Below are 22,079 nucleotides of genomic sequence, written 5' to 3'. Positions count from 1 at the left end.
GGCTTCAAAATAAAAGGAATTTTGAGAAGTTGGTATTGTCCAATGCTTCGATTTCATGACCTCTCCCTACATGGTTGCAAAAGACAAACATTTCTTTCTTAGATATCTCTTACAACCAACTTATTCGACCTTTGACAAACCTTCCTAACAGGGGAGATGATTCTTGGCATAAGGGAATATATATGGAAAATAACTTTTTCAATGGGTCGATTCCAAGTTCATTGTGTAGAAGGACAGGTTTGTGTTTTCTTGATCTTTCTAAAAATAGGTTAATTCCAAAGTGTCTTGGCAATTTGGGAAGTCTGACTACCATGATATTTAGCTCAAATCGGTTGTCTGGTGTCATTCCAAGTTTTATAGCTCTTACATCAACATTGCATTGATTAAAATTGAATAACAACAACCTTACTGGTGAAGTTACACGAGAATTATGTGGAGCTCCATTGCCAAAGAATTGCTCAAATCACCAAGACACAACAATTGATGAGCCAACGAAGAAGTACCAAGCAACTGCGAAGAAGTACAAAGCAGCTGATGAGCTGGACAAGGTATGGTTGTTTGGTCTGGACATAATGAGTGGTTTTGCAACAGGATTTTAGGGTATTATTGGAGTTCTGTTGTTCAAGAAGCATTTGAGTCACAAGCTTTTAATTTTTGTTGAGGAAACTATTGACAAGATACACATTGCAGTCATGGTAAGAGTTTCCAAGATGAAGAAAGGTTGTGTAGATCCTTTTGCTTTGGGATGCAAGTAATTCAAAAATATATGTTATGAATGGTTATATTGTTTTTTATGAGTGTTATTTTGTTTATTTATAATACTATTTGGATTTTATTATATTTCTATGATATTTGTAATATAGGTGTTGTTTAAAGTGTTGAGTTCTGAATATTTGTTAGATTTTTTATTTATACAAAAGATCAAGATGTTAGAATATATTACTTTGGAATTGAAGTGTGTTGGAGTTTACATGATCCATGAGTACTGGTGCTTCAACTTGAAGTACCCTTTTCTCGCTCTCAACCTTCTATTGCTGTTGTTGGTGTCACTCCTGCTCTTGGCATGCTGCTGTAACTTTTTGTATGTTTTCTTGTTTTTGATGATTAGGTGAAAGGTCAAAACTTGTGTTGGATTTGGTATTTATACAGTATAAAGTTGTTAGGTTAGATTTTTAACATCATTGCACCAATTTTCGAGTTGCGAATCTGCTCTTTTTGCAGTTATCGGTGTAGACTGTTATAAATCACCTCACTTTCTGTTATTGGTGGTATCAACATTTTCTTGTCACATTCTCCTTTTTCTGGTTCATGTGATTTGATTCAAGCATTTTCCAGATTGATAGAGACAGGTGGGAGTTGAATGTGTATACTTATTTCTTCAGTGTATTTGTTTTTCCAATGTTTTTACTTGTATTATTTGTTTTTTATCTTGATCATCAACAACAATAGTTAAGTGTAGATTAAAGGTCTTATTTGAGTTACATACCTTGGTCCTATCCTATGTTTAATATTTACGTAGTTAGTTCATCATGTGCATCTTCTATGTCACTTCCTTTTATTTTAGTACTTTCATGTACATGTACATTCAGGCTACATGTACCACAACAAGAAATATACGTTTTAGGGATGACATCATTAGGGACGACAAGCAATTTTATGGACGACACTAGACAACATGCATTTTTGTCGTCGCTAAAGAGTAATGTCTTCACTAATAAGGGTGTCGCTAAAGGTTTTGATTGGTGATCCGTGTGAATGCCTCTGGATCAATTTATGCCCCTACGATTGCATCCCGATTCAACGGCGGGGATTAGCTACTGTTCGTAGCAATAGCGACGACGCAATTTGTGACGACAATGTCGCCTCTAAAGGTCGTGAAAAATGGGCGCGTGAATTTCCCTCCAAATCGTCGTCTCCAAAAATCAAAAGGCTCCGCTAAATGCGTCGTCCCTGAAGGGTTCCACCTTTTGTTCCCTACCATGTTGCAGAACCTTATTACATTACCATTTGTCTTTCATTTTCGGGCGACAAACGATGAAGCGTTTTTTCGACGACGTCGTATTTTCCATTGCGGAAACCGCCGGCGCACCCGACTTCTTCCGCTGGAGGGATTTCCATCTTCTCACCGGCATTCTAGTTGCTCCACCGGCGACTATCAGCACTTCATCTCGCCACCGTCTCCGACGAACTTCTCCACCCGCAAAGGTATGTTTCCCTTTCTCATTTCCACTGTCTTTTCTCTTTCTCTTTCTGTTTCTCTTCTTTCTTTTTCTAATTTTGCTGATTTGGGTGGATTTAAGGAGATTCCTCCAATCTCCGGCTATTGAATCCACCGCATCACCGCCACTGTGTCGCCTATCTCCGACGACGATCACCACCGCAGCTCCACTGTTTTCAGCTCTACAACCACTACCACAGGTGCCTTCATTTATATATTCCATATAATTATATGGAAAAAGTATAAATTAACACTCTTAATTTTTAATACTAGTTTTATGTTATTGTTGGAAGAAATATTGATGTTACGAGAGATTTAATGGTTGTTTTAAGGACTTGTTACCAAAAGAAAGTCCCCGCCATTTTGTGGCCTTGGACTTCCAGGTATTATTCTTACCACACTTGAAGTTTTTAGTTTATGTTTTATTTTAATTGTCTACATATCTTAGAAATTTTTTATATTTCATGAATCATGAAAGTAATATAGCTGACATTTGTTCTTTTATTAACCAAAGCATATTTCTTCCATGAATGTAGAGGAGGTATTGCATGGTATCGGTGCAAGCATTGACCTCTTTGACTCCACATAAGTAGGTTTCAATAACTGCTTTGACCTTTTGTTGACTGTAAGCTGAAACAAGTGTTTGAACAGGTATATTTACCATCTTACCCTTGGAGGCTTTGCGCTTGTCTTCCCACTTGATGGAAACTGTAAACATGTGTCTTGCCCTGGGCTAAGTTCTATGGCTAGTGATGGCACAAATACAAATCTAAAAGCAACCATTTATAGGTTTATTATTACTTGACATGACTCATTTATAGTTAATTAATTATTATATAATAGAAAAACATTAATATTAACTTATTATTTTGGTGTAGGAAAGATGCATCACGGATTGTTGATGGGTGCATCTGCTACACATGCCAGAACCATACCAAAGCATACATCAATCATTTGCTTAATGTCCATAAGATGTTGGCTCATATTCTTCTTGAAATGTAAAAAAGAAATCCTTTAAATTTATTACTTTTGTTATTCCGCACATATTTTTTAAACTTTTTTTTGTTCTTGTTGTTCTTACAGACATAATACACATCACTATTTGTCCTTCTTTGGAGTTATTAGAGAAGCAGAAGGGAGATATGAAGAATTAAGGCAAAATTTCATTGAGAATAGGTGTGGTCATCTTTTGGCAGCTTCACTGAGCGCTTGTGAATTAGAAACTCCAGTAAGGTTAAGTTAGGTTTGTTTATGGTCAACTAACTCTTACCCTCGTGATTTTCTGTTTTATGACCTTATTTTAAAGTAAAAGTATGATTAGAAGCTTCTTTTTCCAAGTTAAAATCAGATCTGCTGATGGTAATTTTTTGGGCCTAGTGATCTTTGGAAAATGCAAATGCTTGTGTTATAGTTGATCGGGGGCTCATGAGATGAAGATTATTGTTAATGTATGGACTTGAAATATCGAAATTTTGGATGAGTTTGTTAGTCGACATGAATTAGTAAATGGTCGAAATGAGATCTTGAGCCTTGAGGGGAGTAACTGTCAACATGTTTGTTTATTAGTAACATGATCCCCAACAAATAATTGCAGTCTTTTTACATGTTCTTCCTTTAGTTAGAGTACAATCAACTTAATTTAATCCTTATAATTGTGTTTTTAAGGACTTATCGTTTTCACTCTTAGTGGCATGTCACTAATAATTCCTCTAATTGTACTTTTATTACAAAGTCACTGCACATAATACACCATCCACTTCCAATCTTGAATCTATGAAAGTCTAAACAGAAAGGATTATACACATATAAATAGAGACGACACCTTTAGGGACGATAATCACCAATTACGACGACTCCTGCCTTTCGGGAAGCCTTGTCGTAAAACTCCTACCGGTGGTCGTAATATCAATAGAGACGACACTAATAGAGACGACGGCTATTAGAGACGACGTTAATTGCGACGATAATTGACTATTAGCTACGAGGTAATAGTGACGACCTGTCGTCGCTAAAGGTATTTGTGACGACTTTAGGCATTAATTGGGACGTTTTGTAACACTCATAAAATTTCATAAAAATTTAAACTTTTAAAACCCACAAAAATCATAATTGTTTACATCATAATTTTCAAAACATTTTTATCATCAGAGTATTTCCCAAAACCACAATTCATAACTTGAGGAGGTGCACGATCAAGCATTCTCCTTGTCGCGATCATATGTGGTACCTGAAACATAACCCAAAACTGTAAGCTCAAAGCTTACTGAGTTTCCTCAAAATACCACCACAACACATAGTCATAGATATCACAACAACATCATGCATACAGAACCTTCAGCATGTCTGGACCGCCTCATCGGGCCTTCAGCCTGTCTGGATCGTTCTTCGGGCCTTCGGTCTGACTGGTCCGCTTCACAGGCCTTCAGTATACCCGGGTCGCCCCGGGTCTGTTGGCCTTCTGCATACAGCAGAACCGCCTCAACCCAACCCACTATCATATATCCACATATAGCATAATCAAACATAGCTAGCATACACAGACAGCCATACAGATCTAGCTAATTACTATTACATAGCACATCCTATCTAATCTAACAAATCACTACAACATAGCAACATACAATAAACCAGGATAACAATCCAAAAGGGCCGGCCTTGGTGCCTTCGACCCGTAAGTACAGTGAGGAAATACTCATCTCGAAAAGCTAAACATAACTAAAGAAGTCCCACTCCAAAATCTCAGTTCTCTACACGTTACCTACATCCAACAAGTGACCACTTCCATCAAAATCCCTAAATACCCAAAATGCCCTCAAAGTCAAACTTGGTCAACTCAAAGTCAACTGGTCAAAGTCACCGGTCAAGGTCAACAGTCCATGTTGACCCAACACGTCGTGTGTACTAGCAAACATGTCGTGTTTTCGTAAGAAATCAGGCGGATGGGAAAACCCAGCTAACACGCCGCGTTGGCTTGCAAACACGTCGTGTTTGCCCGAGCTTAATACATTCAACTGTTCCTTCGATCCCATGGACTACAAGGCTCAGATCTAGGCTTAAATGCTATCAAAAAGGATAAAGTTTCCAACTTTATCCGGTGGGACCACTCCAAGGGTTCAAAAACTCATCCACAAGACTTGAAGATCCAAGAGCTTAACCAATAAGTCCTCAGTCCTTAAGATCCAAAGTCCCTTCCTTCCAAAAGTGGTTCAACCACCTAAACCATTCCAAAGATTGGTGCTTTTTAATACATGCATGTCTTGAACCCATATTAGGTCAAAAAGGGGATTCATGACCTACTTTCCATGCATGGCATCAAGACTTTGGTTGAAACCAGATCCAAGCCACTACAAGATCTCTTTGACCTGGGGATTCATAAAGTTGCAAACTTTATGAGATCCCTCCATGCATCACTCCATAACAAAGGTAAAAAGGGGACATAACTCAATATCTAAAGGTTGTAAATGATAAAAATTGGGACTTGGACACTTACAATGGTCCAGGAGAGTGCTACACTGAAGTATGATGCTAGCTAGCTGAATCCTTGCTTCCTTCTCCACCTCCTTCCTTCAAAACACCAACTATCTTCACAAATGGGAGAGGAAAAAGGTTAGGGTTTCATTCTGAGCTTGACAGGGCAGATGAAGGCCGAGGGTGGACAAACTCTAGCCCCCATATTCCTTTAAATAGGGGGTGAACCTGGAATATTAGGGTTTCACACACAGCGGTCAACATGTCGTGTTCAGATGGAAAGCACGCCGTGTTGCCCAATCAAAACACGCGGCTTTTAATGTCTAGACATGTCTTGGTGCCTACAACACGTTGTATCTAAACCCCAAGATGCAACCACTTGACCAATTATCATGAAATGGAATGAGTTAGAAGTACCTGAACATCGGGGTGTTACACGTTTTTTTCGTCGCTAAAGGTAAGGTTTTTTGTTGTGTACATAGAAGAAAATTGATTATGATGATGTATTTGTTAATTTTAAATTGACCTTAAAATGGATATGCTTTAGAGTGGGAAGGGAAACATATAAGAAAAATGATTATGGGTGTTGGGATCAAGAAAAGTAAAAGTACAATGCTTAAATAGGAAATATAATCAAAGTGTCATGTAAATAGGTGAACTTAGACTTTGTGACTCATTACATGATGGATACAAGATTCAAAGGCATTGGAACTTACCTGAATTAGAAGAAAAAAAATTGAAAGTACGATGCCTTAATGGATAAAAATTTGAAGTATGATTCCAAAATAGAGATTAGATGCATTATAACAAATATATTAGAAGAACGATTATTGGAAAAGGACGCCCTTTAGCCCGACATGTTCTTACTGTTGTGTAATTGTGATGCGATTATGGGACATTATAGCGTTGGCTAAAGAAGCCAATCCGGAAGCTTTTCCCTTTCTACATTCACTTTCTTATTTATAGTGATTGATAATCTTCATTTCATTACAAAAATACTATTAAACTAGGGAAGAATCCCGCTTTGCGGGATTGGATACGCCAAAGGAATGCACAAAACAGAAACATTTTGTCTTATCTTGTATTTACCCTTTTTTTTGTATGACTGTTGTACTAACTTCCATATCATAAAAGTAATGTAATGTCTTGTTTTCGACCAAAAGGAAATCGACGTATGCTAACCGAAACAAATTATACCAGTTTGAAGTTCATTTTCAGGAGTTTCAAGTTCATTGTTAGCAGGAAATTATTTTTAGGATGTTAAAATTGGTATTTTAGGGTCAATATAGTAACATGCTTTCAGAAATGGTCTAAATTTGAACTTAATTTCATAAATGGTGAAAACGGTAATATAATTATAGAAATTATCACGGTGGTCTTTTTAAAATGGTAATTCTCCATTCATGCATGCAATCTCAAAAACAGATAATTAAGATCATGATTGAAGCAACTATCCATATGTTCGTATATATAGTAATATACAGATTCTATATTTTATACAATAATTATAAAGACATTGGTTAACGTAAACACTTACCAAAATATAATGCAAAAACGATTCATTAGGCCAGAAATAAGGGAAAATATATTTAAATGGCAGAAAAATTCATTAGAAAGAAATCAATTTTTTCACAACCATTGAATCCTTCCGCTTCATCATTATCTGCTATTCCATTATTCGATCTTCATATGATTGAAAAAGAAACTAAAAAAAGATGATCAACCCTGTCATGATTTGAATTACACTTGTTATGTGGAGAACACATGTCACGGTTATAGTTACTACATCACACAAAAAATAATGAGATTTATGAATAGGTGTTCAATAAACTCTTCATCAGAAGCTGACCCACTCTACTATAGGAAGGTATGCTCTCATTTTCTCCAGTCTAATTAGTCAAAATCACCCAAAATAGTAAAGAAAAGAAATTCTCATGTAACGTCATTGTTTTAAGTATATTGTTCAATAAGAAACCGAACTGTAAAGCATGTATGTCATAAGAACTGGTATAGAGCTACAATAAAATTATAATGTGCCACTCACCTTTACCTTGTTTCAAACCATCTTTCGGTTTAGCAAAGTTGCCATTGTCAATCAATGTGGTCTTCAATCAGCTGTGATACAAAAAAAGTAATTTGTAGGTGTTAAATGTGCTCAATAAGAAATTAGAGAGTAACAACAAAAACCTAAATCCCTGCAGCAAGTTCACAGTTATGGAAGAACCGGGAGATATAACCATTACCTCCTCTCCAGATGCTATTTTCATGTGCCTTATATCCTCCATAACTTTGTTATTGTTGATTACAACCTTTTTAGAGCCACTGAGCTGACCACAAACAAAAAAAAATGATTAAAAAGGAATTGTAATATCATAAAATTGACAATGTTAAGTAACAATAGAAATACTTAGGTTGCGTTTAGTTACGGAAAAACAATTTTCATTTTCCGTTTTTTGTTTTCCCTTTTCGATTTTCGTTTTCCGTTTTCATTTTTCATTGAAAATTTTAGAAAACGCGTTTAGTTAAACTTATTCATTTTTCATTTTCAGTTTTAGAAAATTAGAAAACGTGTTTAAATGTGTATTTTTCTATCGGTTTTCATTTTTAGAAAACGGTAGCGGTGGTAGGATGTGGGTGGGGGCGGTGACAGTAGCGGGTCGGCGGCGGTGGTGGTGATGACAGGCGATGGTGGTGGCGGCGGCAATTGTGTCAGTGGTGGTGATGGCGGCGGCAGCGGTGGTGGTGGTGCTAGTGACGGGTTAGTGGTGGTGGTGGTGGTGATGGTGATGGTAGGTCGGTGATTGTGGTGGTGGTGTTGGGTGGGTGGGGGTGCGAGTGTGTGTTTGTGTGTGTGTGTGGGTGTGTATGTCTGTGAGGGTGGGGGTAGGTGTGGGTTTGTGTGTGTGGGTGTGTGTTTGTGGGGGTGTGGGTGGGTATTTGTGTGAGTGTGTTTGTGTGTGTGTGGGTGCGTTGGTGGGTATGTATGTGTGTGTGTTTATGGGTGGGTGTGTGTGGGTGGGTATGTATGTGTGTGTTTGTGGGTGGGTGTGTGTGTGGGTGGGTATGTGTGTGTGTGTGTTTGTGGGTTGGTGTGTGTGTTTCTGCAGGTGGGTGTGTGTGTGTGAGTGGGTGGGTATGTATGTGTGTGTGTGTTTGTGGGTTGGTGTGTGTGTGTGTGGGTGCGGGTGGGTGTGTGTGGGGGTGGGTATGTATGTGTGTGTGTGTGGGGGGGTGTTAAGGTAGGGGTAGGTAGAGGTGGATGGGGTGGGAGTGGGTGTGTGTTTATATTTTAGAAAAATTTTGGATTTAGAAAAATGTGGAAAACAATGATTATCAGTTTTCCAAAAATTTCCAACTTCTTTGTAATTTTAGAAAACGGAAAATTTTCATTTTCCGTGAAAAATTTAGAAAAATAGACGAACTAAACGCGTTTTCAAAATTCTCATTTTTCTTGGAAATTTTTTCCAGAAAACGGTCCATTTTTCCGCAACTAAACGCACCCTTACATTTTGTACTTCAGAAAACGATCTTGTGAAAGGCCTTTTCTACCATGCCCTTTCGTTGATGCCTCAGAACCTTGTCAATGAAATGACCATCTTCCGCTTCCATGCCCTCTTTACCTTGACCTATAGAAATTAAAAACATTGTCACTTACCAATCACTTTTTTTGTTTTATTTTGTTCATTAGGCGAATCAGATTATGCTCCATGTTCCTCTTGAGACAATGTCTCCTACATCATATAAACAGGCAAATAGTGAAAACTAAATATAAAATCAATGAAAACATGGAATAGAACAAACAACTTCAGTCCGATTCCAGAAATTAGTCCTTCTTACTGCAACTGTTATTGAAAATCCCTGTTTAAAAAAAATTGTTAAGAGACTTCTTGACCTGCAAATCTAGAACAGTTAAGAAAAATTGTTTATTTTATAAAAAAAGCTGAAAACGTCTGATCGAAAAGCATTCGATGCAGAATTTAGAAGAACAAACCTCATACCAATGAAAAAACGTATGATAAGTCCTCTTTCTTCAAGATTCTTCAAAGAAGCACCTGTAAACGAAGGAAAACTATTGGTGATCATTTCAATCAACAATTTCCAATTAAGCCCCTCACCAGTTAAACATTTAAGCTTATTAATTAACACCTCCCCCACACAACACCAGGCAAAAGACATCCACAGATTAAAAAACCCAGATTGTGTAAGAAACCTAGAAAATCCACAAGAAAAAGTGTACCCCTCTTTATATCCTGGTAGGAAAGCCAACTAAATCCAAATCATCATCTTTATCAAATGCAACATTCTATCACCTCTCACTTAAATCTTTTCCAACCTGAAACAGTTAAAACAGTCACCAACCTATGAACATTATCACAAGATTGGTAAGCATCAAATTTTAATCATCTGTAAAGGTAGAAGAAAGTAGATATAGAAATTGCACAAAATAATAACAAAAAAAATTAACAAAAACCCATAAAAGAGTCACCAAGCTATAAACATTATCACAAGATTAGTACGCATCAGATTTTAATCATCTGTAAAGGTAGAAGAAAGCAGATATAGAAATTGCACAAAAAAATAACCAAAAAAAGGTTAACAAAAACCCAAGCGATGAATAACAAATCAGAGCTTGTTTTGAACAAAGCTTAAGCTTGAAGCAGACGAAGAAACAAAATCAGTCGGAAACCCCTACTTTTGAGAGAGAGGAATAGATTATTGACCTGTAAATCGAAGGATTTGCTTTAAGATAATCAGTCGGTATGCATTAGGTGTTGAAGAAGAAACACAACTGAAGATCGAACCTACACCAGTTTGGTGGCGACGGAAATTCGAGGATTTGTCATCGACTGTAACACCCGGACAACCAAGGAAGGTCTAGACGACGCAAAATCGAGGTGTTTTCCTGAAAGCTTTACACCGCATCACCTTCTCAGGTAAGCCAAAACCTTGTTATTAAAGGGGGAGGGGATCTCAGTGGGAGGAAAGAAAAAAAGGGGAAGAAATATCATATTTGGTGGCTTAACGTTGGTCAAATGATTTACAGATGAGAGTGGAGATGGAGACGTAGACGACGTAAATGGAGTTTAGGGCTTTTGCATCTCTTATCCGCAAGAAGCGTTCAGGGTGGATCGGTGGAGCGTTGACCTCTGTCCATATCTAACTAAAGCCCTGAACGATGAAAATCATGGCAGTGGTGAAAGTCTGTAGAAGAGACTGTGGAAGGAGAAGGGTAGCTTTGAAGGGATGTAGAAAAAAAAAAGCGGTGGTTCTATTTGGATTGGATCAAGGACGGCGTAAGGAGGAACGGTGGAATACTTCCAAAGAATGAAGCGGTGGAGGGCACACTAATCGCATTCTTACTGGTTACACAGGTAGTGGGCAGATTAAAAAAAAATATAAAGAAAAAAAATTATTTTGGTCCAATCCAATCAAAAGAGAGTACTATTCACAAAGGTTACTCTCTTTTAATATATTATATAATTTATTGGCTATTTACTTTGAATATTAATTTTACATTTAGGTCCTTGAAGAACTGAAATTTATATATTGGCTACGTTTCAACTTTTGTATTTTTTTTTAAATTATTAGCTAACCCCAAAATATTCAAAAGTCACTATTGGTTATACTTTAAATAATTTGTGTTTTATACAATTTACTAAAATAGTTTTGAATAATTAAATAGTTTTCTCTATAATGCAAAGTAGAGTATCAAAACTTGTTAAGTGGTCTCTCAGTTAATAAAACTTGGATATTAGGCAATTTATGATTTATTGATTTCTAAATTTATGAAATTTCTAATTTAACAAAAACTTGAAAAAAAATATTATGTGGGAAATTCTAGAAAGTCCTAGCTACTTTACAAACAAGACTTTATTTTTTGAGATTTTAGTAGATATTTTAACAGCTGTTAACGACTTAATATTAGTTATTTGGAGGCATTCTCTACAAGAATATCTTAGTGGCGACGGGCGTCGCCGCTAAAGGTCTTGGCGGCGACATGTCGCCGCTAAATGGTCATCGTTGTTGGTTCGTCGACAATGTTCCATTAGTTGCCGCTATTGCCTTCCGTCGCTGCTAATGGTTCGTGACCGCTACAAGTGTGTCGCTGCTAATGCTCTCCTTCACCACTAAAGGTGCCGCCAATGGCGAATCTAAAACAAAAAATCACATGGTTCCTAATTTAAGTGAAGTCAATAAAAAAATCAACAACACTTTTGGGGGCCGGGTCGGGTCATGTACCTTAAAAGAACTGAACCGGTTCAAGCGCCACCGATTAAAATTTTTAAAAACCGATTGAAATATAACTGAAAAGTTGTACGGTTTAACGAAAATGTTAAAACACTAGTTTATTATTAGTCCATTGATAAAGCGGCGAAAGGACAGTGAGAGTCTTTGGCATGTGGACTTCTTTTTATTAGAGCAACTTATTTATTTATTAATATTTTGAGAGTGCCGATTAAGAGTGGTTAACTTTTTGTTATCAATCTCATAATTTAAAATAACAAATTGCCCCTAATAACTTATATTTTTTTCTTTTTAAAATGGTTTTTTAAGAAATTAAAAAAAAAACAAACTCAAGGTAGGTCCTCTATTTTTTCTAAGGTAGTTCCTAGTTTTTCAACTATATACATTGTAAATTAAATTGAGAACTTAGGTAGGTCCTAGGACCTACCTAAGCCCATGGTGGATACGCTCCTGGGTGCCGCCGCTATTTATACGTATTTCTATATACATACAAATACACATATAAATACATAATATACATACAAAATATACATATACATACAAAAAGACATACACATACAAAATACACATATACATACAAATGCACATACAAAAACTCATACATACATAAAGTACATTCAAAATACACATATACATACAAATGCACAGACAAATACACATCCACATCTATAAACACAAAAGACACATACAAATACACATCTACAAAATCGAAATTCCAACGAGAACAGTGGTGGTGGTGGCATACTTAGGCGAGAACGATGGGGGGATCTCAAAATCCTGACAACCAACACCAATGCTGGAAATTTAGTAAGGGGAAGAGAAAAGGAAAAGAAAAGGAGAAAAAACGGAAAAGAAGAGGGGTGAAATTGCGAAAATTTCGGTGAAATTCCGATGAGGTCGACGGTGGTGTTCAGAGAGAATAAGGGAAAACACAAAAGATCAGGAAAGAAAGTGAGGACGGAGAGGGTTTTATTGTCGACGCTCTTTAACAGTGACGCATTTAGCGGCGACGGATACTCATTGGCAGCGACACACCGGAGGGAAAACAACACAGGGTTTCCTACGTCCTCCTAGTCGTTGGATCATCGGTTAAATCGACGGATGGCGTTGAAATGACGCAGGTCGCCAACATAACCCTTTAGCGGCGACAGAGGCTTTTAGGGGCGACAAAAAACGCGTTTTTTTGTTGTCGCCACTAAAGGCGTTGCCGCTATTGTCGGTTATTCTTGTATATAGCCACCCGAGGACAACTATAACGTCCATAGAGATAACCTTTTTCTCTTTTTATTTATTTATTTTTTTTATCATGACATAATCATAAAAAAAGGTTATTAAGATTTAAAGAACTTGATGTGAGCCTGCTGGTTGGACGAGTACTAGAGGCGTGATTGACTCTTCGAGAGACGATTATAAAATTTTGGAGGGAATCATTGTGATCTAGTTGGGAGCAATTACGTATGTGAATTTCATGAACTTTGAAATTGAGACACATTCATTCTTCATTATATATAAATTTGTTTTACGAGTTTTTGTTATACTGCTTGATATGCATATTTTTACATGTTTAGATGAGCTTGAAAGCATGAACATTTTGACTCAGTTGTATGAAAATTTATTCCATCGAATTTCAAGTCGCTGCAATAATTCGTAGACTTGTGGACAAAGATATTTACATTAAGTTTTCCATGAAGAATAAACTTAGCCAAACACCACATAAACGAAATATTATATAGTCTGGGACCAGAAGAGGATGTTTGTGGATACTGGTTGATTATCCATTACTTGCCAAGTCTTCCATCGCAAGAAGTAACTTGTAGATACAAATCTCTATTGACTACAAGTCTTCCATGGCTATATGTTGCTGTTCATTTATGGCTCTATAATTGAACAAGTTTCTTAATTAAAAAAAACCATCAGTTCATCACTATAACCTATCTTTCCAATTCGATTTTCTTCTGTATTAAACTGTGCTAGGGTTTATAATGGGGAATCAGAGGATTTGGGGACTCCATCTCATTTTAATAAGTATTTTTTTGGTTGCAACCACATATACTTGTTTGGGTGTTGGAAATATGAGTGTCGTTTGCTCTGAGAAAGAGAAACTTGCTCTTCTCAAGTTCAAACATAGTGTCAAAGATGACTATGAAATGTTGTCATCATGGGTTGGTAATGACTGTTGCAGGTGGGAAAGAATCCAGTGTGATGCTGTCACTGGAGAAGTCGAAAGCCTTAATCTCAGAGGAAACAAAGCATATTCATACGGTGATCAAGGCTACCAATACTTAGTTGGTAATGAGGTGAACTCTTCATTGGCAGAGTTGAGGCGTCTCAAATACTTGGACTTAAGTGCGAATTCGTATGGAGGAAGTCGGATCCCTGAGTTCATTGGATCTTTGAAACACCTGAGGTACCTCAATCTCTCTGATGCTGGTTTTGGTGGTCTTGTTCCTCCTCACATTGGAAATCTTTATAATTTAAAAGTTCTTGATCTAAGTTCAAACTATAGGCTGATGACAGATGATGTGGCATGGACTTTTCGTCTTTTGTCACTTGAGCATCTCGATTTGAGTGCATTTGATCTTAGTGGAACACAACTGGGACATGTTGCTTTACATGATTCCTTCGTGGAAAGAGCTAAGTTTGTCATCTTGTCAACTTTCCAATGCTGATATTCGTCCTTTTCTTAATTCGAGTAAAATACTTCCCAACATCAAACACCTGGATCTTAGCAAAAATTATTTCAAAGGTCCACTCCCTGGATTTTTTCAAAATATGACATCCCTAGCGTTCCTTGATCACACTTCAATATTAGTTTGGCATGGAACTTTGCGTACTTGCTAAACATGATCCCATCTTTATCAGAGCTGCATTTGTCAAGTTGTGAGCTCGATAAGACGTTTCTATCTTCCTTTAATCATAATTTCAGTGCACTTTCTAAGATCCAACATCTGGATCTTAGCTTCAATTCAATCCAAGGCATGTTTCCATCAGTTTTAACAAACATGAGTTCCTTAAGAGTCCTTGACCTCTCAAAAAACACGTTGAATTCATCGGTTCCTCTAATGCCTAACCTTCTAGAACTCGATCTTTCGTTTAACGAGTTTAAGCAGATCGAGCATGTTGGAATCTGGAGACAATGTCACCTGAAAGTCCTGAGTGCCTCAAACAATCATTTTGATGTAGAAATGATTGACTCACCAAAAGATTTATCAGAATGTTCTCAATATGCTTTGGAGAGATTGGATTTACATGAGAGTTTGTATGGTGCAATTCCAGAAGCACTTGGAAGATTGTCAAATCTAATAGATATAGATCTATCGTGTAGCAGATTGACAAGTCCAATCCCCGAATTTCTAGGAAGATTAAGGTTTTTAGAAGTATTAGATCTATCCTATAACCAGATAAAAGGTCAGATTCCAACATTTCTTGGGAAACTTCACAAACTTGACCTTTCTTTTAATCAATTGAATGGTTCAATTCCAGAATCCATTGGAAAGTGAGCAACCTTAACAGATCTGGATCTAGAATTCAATTGGTTAACTGGCTCCATCCCAGCATCTCTAGGAAGACTTGGTTCATTACGAAAATTTTGGGTTGGTTCAAATTTGTTAAATGGGACTATTCCGGTTTCAATTGGGCAACTTTCCAAACTCCATTCTCTAGATATCGCTAACAATTCTTTACAAGGAGTATTGTCTGAAGCCCATTTTGCTAACCTTTCGGTGTTGAAGGAGTTGTATGCTTCTTCTAACAAGTTGAAATTCATTGTTTCACGTGAGTGGGTCCCTCCATTCCAATTAGAAAGTCTTGAACTCAGTTCTTGCAATATCGGAAGTGGATTTCCGCAATGGCTTCAAAATCAAAGGAAACTTGAGCTGTTAGTGTTGTCCAATGCTACGATTTCGGGACCTCTCCCCACATGGCTGCAGAAGATGAACATTTCTTTCTTAGATCTTTCTCACAATAAACTTAGCGGACCTTTGACAAACCTTCCTAGTGGAGGAAATTCTCGTGTATTATTTCTAGAAGATAACCTTTTCAGTGAGTCAATTCCAAGGTCATTGTGCAGAAGGACAAATTTGCAATTTCTTGATCTTTCAAGAAATAGGTTAACTGGGAGAATTCCGAAGTGCCTTGAGAATCTGAAAACTTTGGCTACAATGATATTTAGCTCAAATCAGCTGTCTGGTGTCATTCCGAGCTCTGTAGCCCTTACATCGTTACGTCGGTTAAACTTGAATGACAACAACTTTACAGGTGAACTTCCTCTAGAATTGGGGAATTTACGAGGTTTAAATGTTTTAGATTTGGGTGATAATAGATTCACTGGGAATATACCCAAGTGGATAGGAGAAAACCTTACGTCATTGATGGGTTTAAGGTTACGTAGAAATAACTTCACCGGTAGAATTCCTGAATCTTTATGCATATCTTCAAATCTTCGAATTTTGGATGTTTCACACAACAATTTAACGGGTACTATCCCTCGTTGTTTAGGAGAGTTGAGTGCCATGGCTGAAATCAACCCATTACCTTGGTATTCTGGAAGTATCGATTATGATGAGAATGTGATTCAAGCCATGAAAGGTGCTGATCTTGAATATACAACAAATTGGGAATTAGTTTATAACATGGACCTTTCAAGCAATAAACTTGTCGGAGAAATACCGCTTGAGCTAACTGCACTTTGTACATTGATGGGTCTCAATTTGTCTAATAATCATCTCAGAGGCAGTATTCCAGGCAACATTGGAAACATGAAGAACTTAGAATCTCTGGATTTCTCCAACAACGAGTTGACAGGAATGATCCCTTCAAGCATGGCAGCTTTGAGCTTTTTGAGCCATTTGAATTTGTCACACAACAATTTGTCGGGACGAATTCCTACAGGAAGTCAACTACATACTCTTATTGATCCATCCATATATGATGGGAACAAAGATCTATGTGGACCTCCGTTGCCAAAGAGTTGCTCAAATCATCAAGGCCCAACAACTGTTGAGCCCACAAAGATCCATCAATACAAAGCAGGTGATCAGCCGACGAATGTATGGTTATTTTACCTGGACATAATGTGTGGTTTTGCAACAGGATTTTTGGGTATTATTGTAATTTTGTTGTTTAAGGAGCAGTGGAGAATGAAGCTTTTCATGTTTGTTGAGAAAACCATTGACATGATACATGTTGAAGTTGTGGTAAGAGTTGCCAAGATGAAGAGAGGAAGGATGGACGCATAGATCCTTTCAGATGCATGTAATTACCTATTATATGTTATAAATGGCTATTTTGCTTTTTCTATTACCGTTATTGTGCTTATGTGTACTAATACTTGGAATCTTTATTTGTATGGCATTTGTAATACGGGTGTTATTTAAAAGCGTTAATTTCGAATATATTTTTTTTAAATTTGGTATTTATACAAGATCAAGTGTTAGATTAGATTCTTGTGGAATTGAATTATGTTGAGTAACAACAAGTATTTTGTAAATGCTGCAAGAAGTTATCGTGTTACAATAAAATACGAACACTGATCAGTATATGGAATCAGTAAACAAAAACATCAAGGCAACTCAGTACAGACTTGTACCAAAGCAAATGGTTTTTTCTTGATTATTTATACTAGTATTTGGATTTTATATTTGTACGACATTTGGTCACCTATTTTGTTGATTTTTTTTTTCAGTGTTCTAGCTCTTGATGTGTCATTGACCATATTGTTAAGCTGCAAGAATTTCACGAGTGTCTGAGTTCAACATCATGATGTTCTTAATTTCTTCTCTTTGCTACTTTTGATTCGAAAATGAGTTACTTGCATGTATTTCTTTTAATATATCTTTGCGGCTGTAGTTTTATAGGGATTTTTTTACAGGTTCAGGTTCATTTGACACCATACTAATTTTGTGAGACCGTGAGACTCAATTTTAAAATAATTTTAAAATGCAAAATAAAAGGAAAAATCCGAAAATTCTTTTTTTAAATATTATTTTCGTCACATTTTTTACCTAAAATAAAAATTTCCATTTTTTTTGAAAAATACGTGAAATATTCTAATAGAATATTACACTGTAAATATTCTCGTTAAAGTATTCTACTATATTTGTCAGATATGTAAAATATTCTACTAGAATATATAAAAAAATGGTATTTTTTTATTTATTTTTATTTTTTTGGTATTTTTTTTGGAAAATATAAATGACGAAAATAATATTTGAAATTTTTTTTTTCGAAAATTTTCAATTATTTTGAATTTTAAAAATGTTTTTTATCTACAAAATGAGTGGCTAGGATTGCGTTTCACGGTCTCAAAAAATTAGGACGTCTCACATGAACCTATATATATATATATATATATATATATATATATATATATATATATATATATATATATATATATATATAGGTGATAGTTCAAATAAAAACAGCAAATAGTGTGAGAACGTAAAAACATTATTTTTATGTTATAATTCTGTAATGAATTTTGTATCAACAGTTTTATGTCATTATTCAACAATGAATAAATGAATAGTCACAAGTTAAAACTAATTTTACAATTTACTATAAAAATGCATATACATAAATTTATAATAGAATAATAACATTTTAATGAATATATGAATAATCAAACGTTAATATTCATATTAAAATTACTTCAACAATACACATATACAACATTCATTACAGAATAATAACATAAACATAGTGTTTTTACGTTCTCACACTATTTGCTGTTTTTATTTGAACTTACTTCTATATATATATATATATATATATATATATATATATATATATATATATATATATATATATATATATATATATAGAGAGAGAGAGAGAGAGAGAGAGGTATGTTCCGTTGAGATTAAAAATAAAATTGTGATCTTGAGATTCAACCTCAGCCAGGTATTTCACATCTGCCACTCTAACCCTCCGGCGTACCAGCATGGCAGGCCTGATATAATCATAAATGATTATACAGTGCCGCCCGTTCCTTTCTCCTCCGCCACCATCCCCACCACCATAACCGCCACCGCCGCCACCACTACCACCACCTCTGACACCAGTCAACCCCACCTCAGTCACCTCCATTACTTATACACCGCCACCTCTGTCACCACCACTTCTTCTGCCACCACCACCTCTTCTGCCACCAACTGTCATAATCATTTATGATTACTCAATCTGTGAACATATATATATGTATAATCATTTATGATTATGTATATACGTATAAATATGTATAATCCTATATGATTATACCTCTCTGCCATATAATCATTTATGATTAGACATACGCTGTTGTTGCCGGTACGTTGGAGCATTAAAGCGTCAAATAAGAAATATATGGCTGAGGTTAAATCTCAAGATCTCTACTTTTTTTTTAATCTCAAGTGAACCCTCCCTATATATATATATATATATATATATATATATATATATATATATATATATATATATATATATATATAACATCCGGATTTTCAGAGGTATTATGGTGTAGGTTAATCTTGTGATTAAAGGAGGGACTCGACGAGTTGAGGGTCCAACTCGCCGAGTCGAGTCGGGTTTCTCCTGTGGATTTAATGAGTGGACTCGACGAGTCCGAGGAGAGGGACTCGCCGAGTAGGCGCTGATTAGAGAAACCCTAATTTCCGGGGTTTGGGACCTATTTAAAGGCACTTATAGCCTCATTTGCGGCCACCCTTTCCCTGGAAGCAAACCCTAAAGGTCATTTGAGCTAGAAAGTAAGAGAAAAGCTATCTTGGGATTTTTAGTGCATTATTTGAGAAGAAGAGAAGGAGATCAAGCAAGGATCAAGAGGGGGAAAGTTGGATCCAGTGATAGATCGTCTAGAGCTTCTGAGGAAGGTAAAAGTCTGCACCTTTCTCATTATTTTGGTTAGATCTCATGTGTTTGGAGTTCTAGGGCTTTTACCACCTTTGGTTTGGGACTTTGAGTAAAATGGATTAGCTAGAAGCCTAGTCCTCAGATCTGGACCTTGTAAGGTCCCTAGAGTCCAAAGGTCCCAACTTTATTCGTCCAAATAAGGGTTGTTGTGCTTAACACCTTAAGAAGGGCTTGTTTTGGCATTTTGAGGTATTTATGCCATGCATGAACGTAAAGGTCGAGACTTTATGTGCCTCTGGTGTTTTAAAGGGCTAGATCTAGGGTTTGGAATGAGAGATCTGACTTTGGACGTCTGAATGAGGAATCAGACTGAGGGGACTCGTCGAGTCTATGAGTTGACTCGACGAGTCAGTGAGGGTTTGTCCCGATAAGCTTGAGCATACGATAGCTCGACGAGTTGGGGGTCAACTCGACGAGCTGAGCTGGACTGTCACGAGATTTCTGAGGAAAGTAAGTGGACTCGACGAGTCGCAAGGGTGCACTCGGCGAGTCGGGTCAAACATGGACTGTTGACTCAAGTTTGACTTATGTTGACTTTGAGGCTTTGATCAACATAAGTAGTAGAGACCATGGAGGGGTAAAATGGTCTTTTATCCACTTCAAAAAGTTAAAGAGAGGAAGAATAGCCTTCGGTCGTTAGAGTTGTGATTAGAGTGTCACTTAGAGATATTCATCCCTTGTGTTAGGTGGAGGCTAGTTCGAGATCCGGGAGCGGGGTCCTTACTTGCTGCTGGCCAGGTGAGTCTTCTCACTATACATTACCTAGAGTGGTATCTATATGTAGACCGGAGGGTCTTGTGTGCTATGTGTATGTATGAGATTATGTGCATTGTGATATATGTATGCTATGTGTTGTATAGACCGGACCGGAGGGTCCAACGATATAGACCGGACCGAAGGGTCCAACGATACAGACCGGACCGAAGGGTCCAACGAGCTATGACCGGACCAGAGGGTCCAACGAGCTACGGGACTGGAGGGTTCCGCTGAGACAGATCGACCGGAGGGTCGCATTGTAGCCTCGAGTGGCGTATGTGTTGTATGTGGTATTTGGGAACTCACTAAGCTTCGTGCTTACCGTGTTATGTGTTATGTGTTTCATGTTGTTCTCAGGAATCGCGGGAAGGCACCGGCTTGATTGTACACACCAGAGAAAGAGTTATGTTTTGAGGATCCTGGAATTTTAATGGAGTTGTGTTTTGTAATTTGAATAAACGAGATTTCCATACAAATTGTTATGAAAAGTATGCGATTTTAAAATGAAAAATCTGTTTGAAAAATTACGGTGGTACAAGTTGGTATCAGAGCCTTGGTTTGAGGGATTCGGATGCGCCTTCGGGTAAATCTGGACTCAAACTGAGGATTTGAGAAAAAAATTTCAAAGAAATGATTTTTCTAAAGCAAACAAGAGTTTCTAAGAGAAAACGAGAAGGAGCAGTGTGTACAATCAGCCAGAGCCCGAACTGTGATTTCCCAATATACCCTTATTTTTGTGTTATGAGATATTCTATGAGATATTATGCATGCTAGAGATAGGCTAGGTATTTCATATTTTAGGACTAGAGTGGCCTGATTTGTGATGCCTTAGCCTAGGAGTTGCGGTTATCTGTGATATGCTTTCGAGTATGTGCTGAGTAAGAGTATCCAGAGGGAATCCTTTTGAGAGAGGGATTGAGTTGAAGAGTAATCTAGGAGAGATACCTAGATGAGCATTCGTGGAATCCTCTGAGAGGGTAGTCATAGGCCCGCGTGGGGTGAAGTTGCTTGAGTTCGGTGATATCCTACGTGTGTGAGGGAGGCAAGTAGGATAATAGCCTAGAGAGGTTTTATGAGGTTATTCGATGCCCGAATGCTGCTTGCTTCGTGCTTTGTGTAACTCTCGATGATGGGAGTTAGCTACCAAGTGAATATGACGATATTCAGGAGGTAGATGGCTGTCATCATTAGGAGTTTTTCAGCAGCTGATGGCGGAGAGGTGTGAGAACCTAGGAAGAGCCTAGGAAAGGGTGACTCTAGTCAAATGAGTACACTGACAGAGTTGGATATTTCGCAAGAGGAGCGAACACGCATGACGGGGTTGGTGATTAAGAAGGTCGAGTAGCTACTTAGGGACTCGGGGATGGTTCGTGTGGAAAGTATGGGTAGATGTGGCAGGTATTATGGGCCCGTACTACTGAAAGCAGATGACACATACTCGATACAGGGAACATTCCGGAGGTTTTAAGTAGCAGATTGAGAGGTG

The 22,079-nt window shown here is 37.2% G+C and overlaps 1 pseudogene; it reads left to right on the top strand.

Annotated features, from left to right (window-relative positions):
- Positions 1-13,714: 13,714 nt before the first annotated feature.
- LOC145165496 (receptor-like protein EIX1) lies at positions 13,715-17,325 on the top strand (annotated as a pseudogene).
- The last annotated feature ends 4,754 nt before the right edge of the window (positions 17,326-22,079 follow it).

The sequence above is a fragment of the Lactuca virosa genome, chromosome 3 (assembly GCF_052849685.1).
Source record: "Lactuca virosa cultivar CGN04683 chromosome 3, Lactuca_virosa_CGN04683_v6, whole genome shotgun sequence".
Taxonomy (NCBI): domain Eukaryota; kingdom Viridiplantae; phylum Streptophyta; class Magnoliopsida; order Asterales; family Asteraceae; genus Lactuca; species Lactuca virosa.
This window is presented reverse-complemented; position numbering and strand designations above follow the sequence as displayed.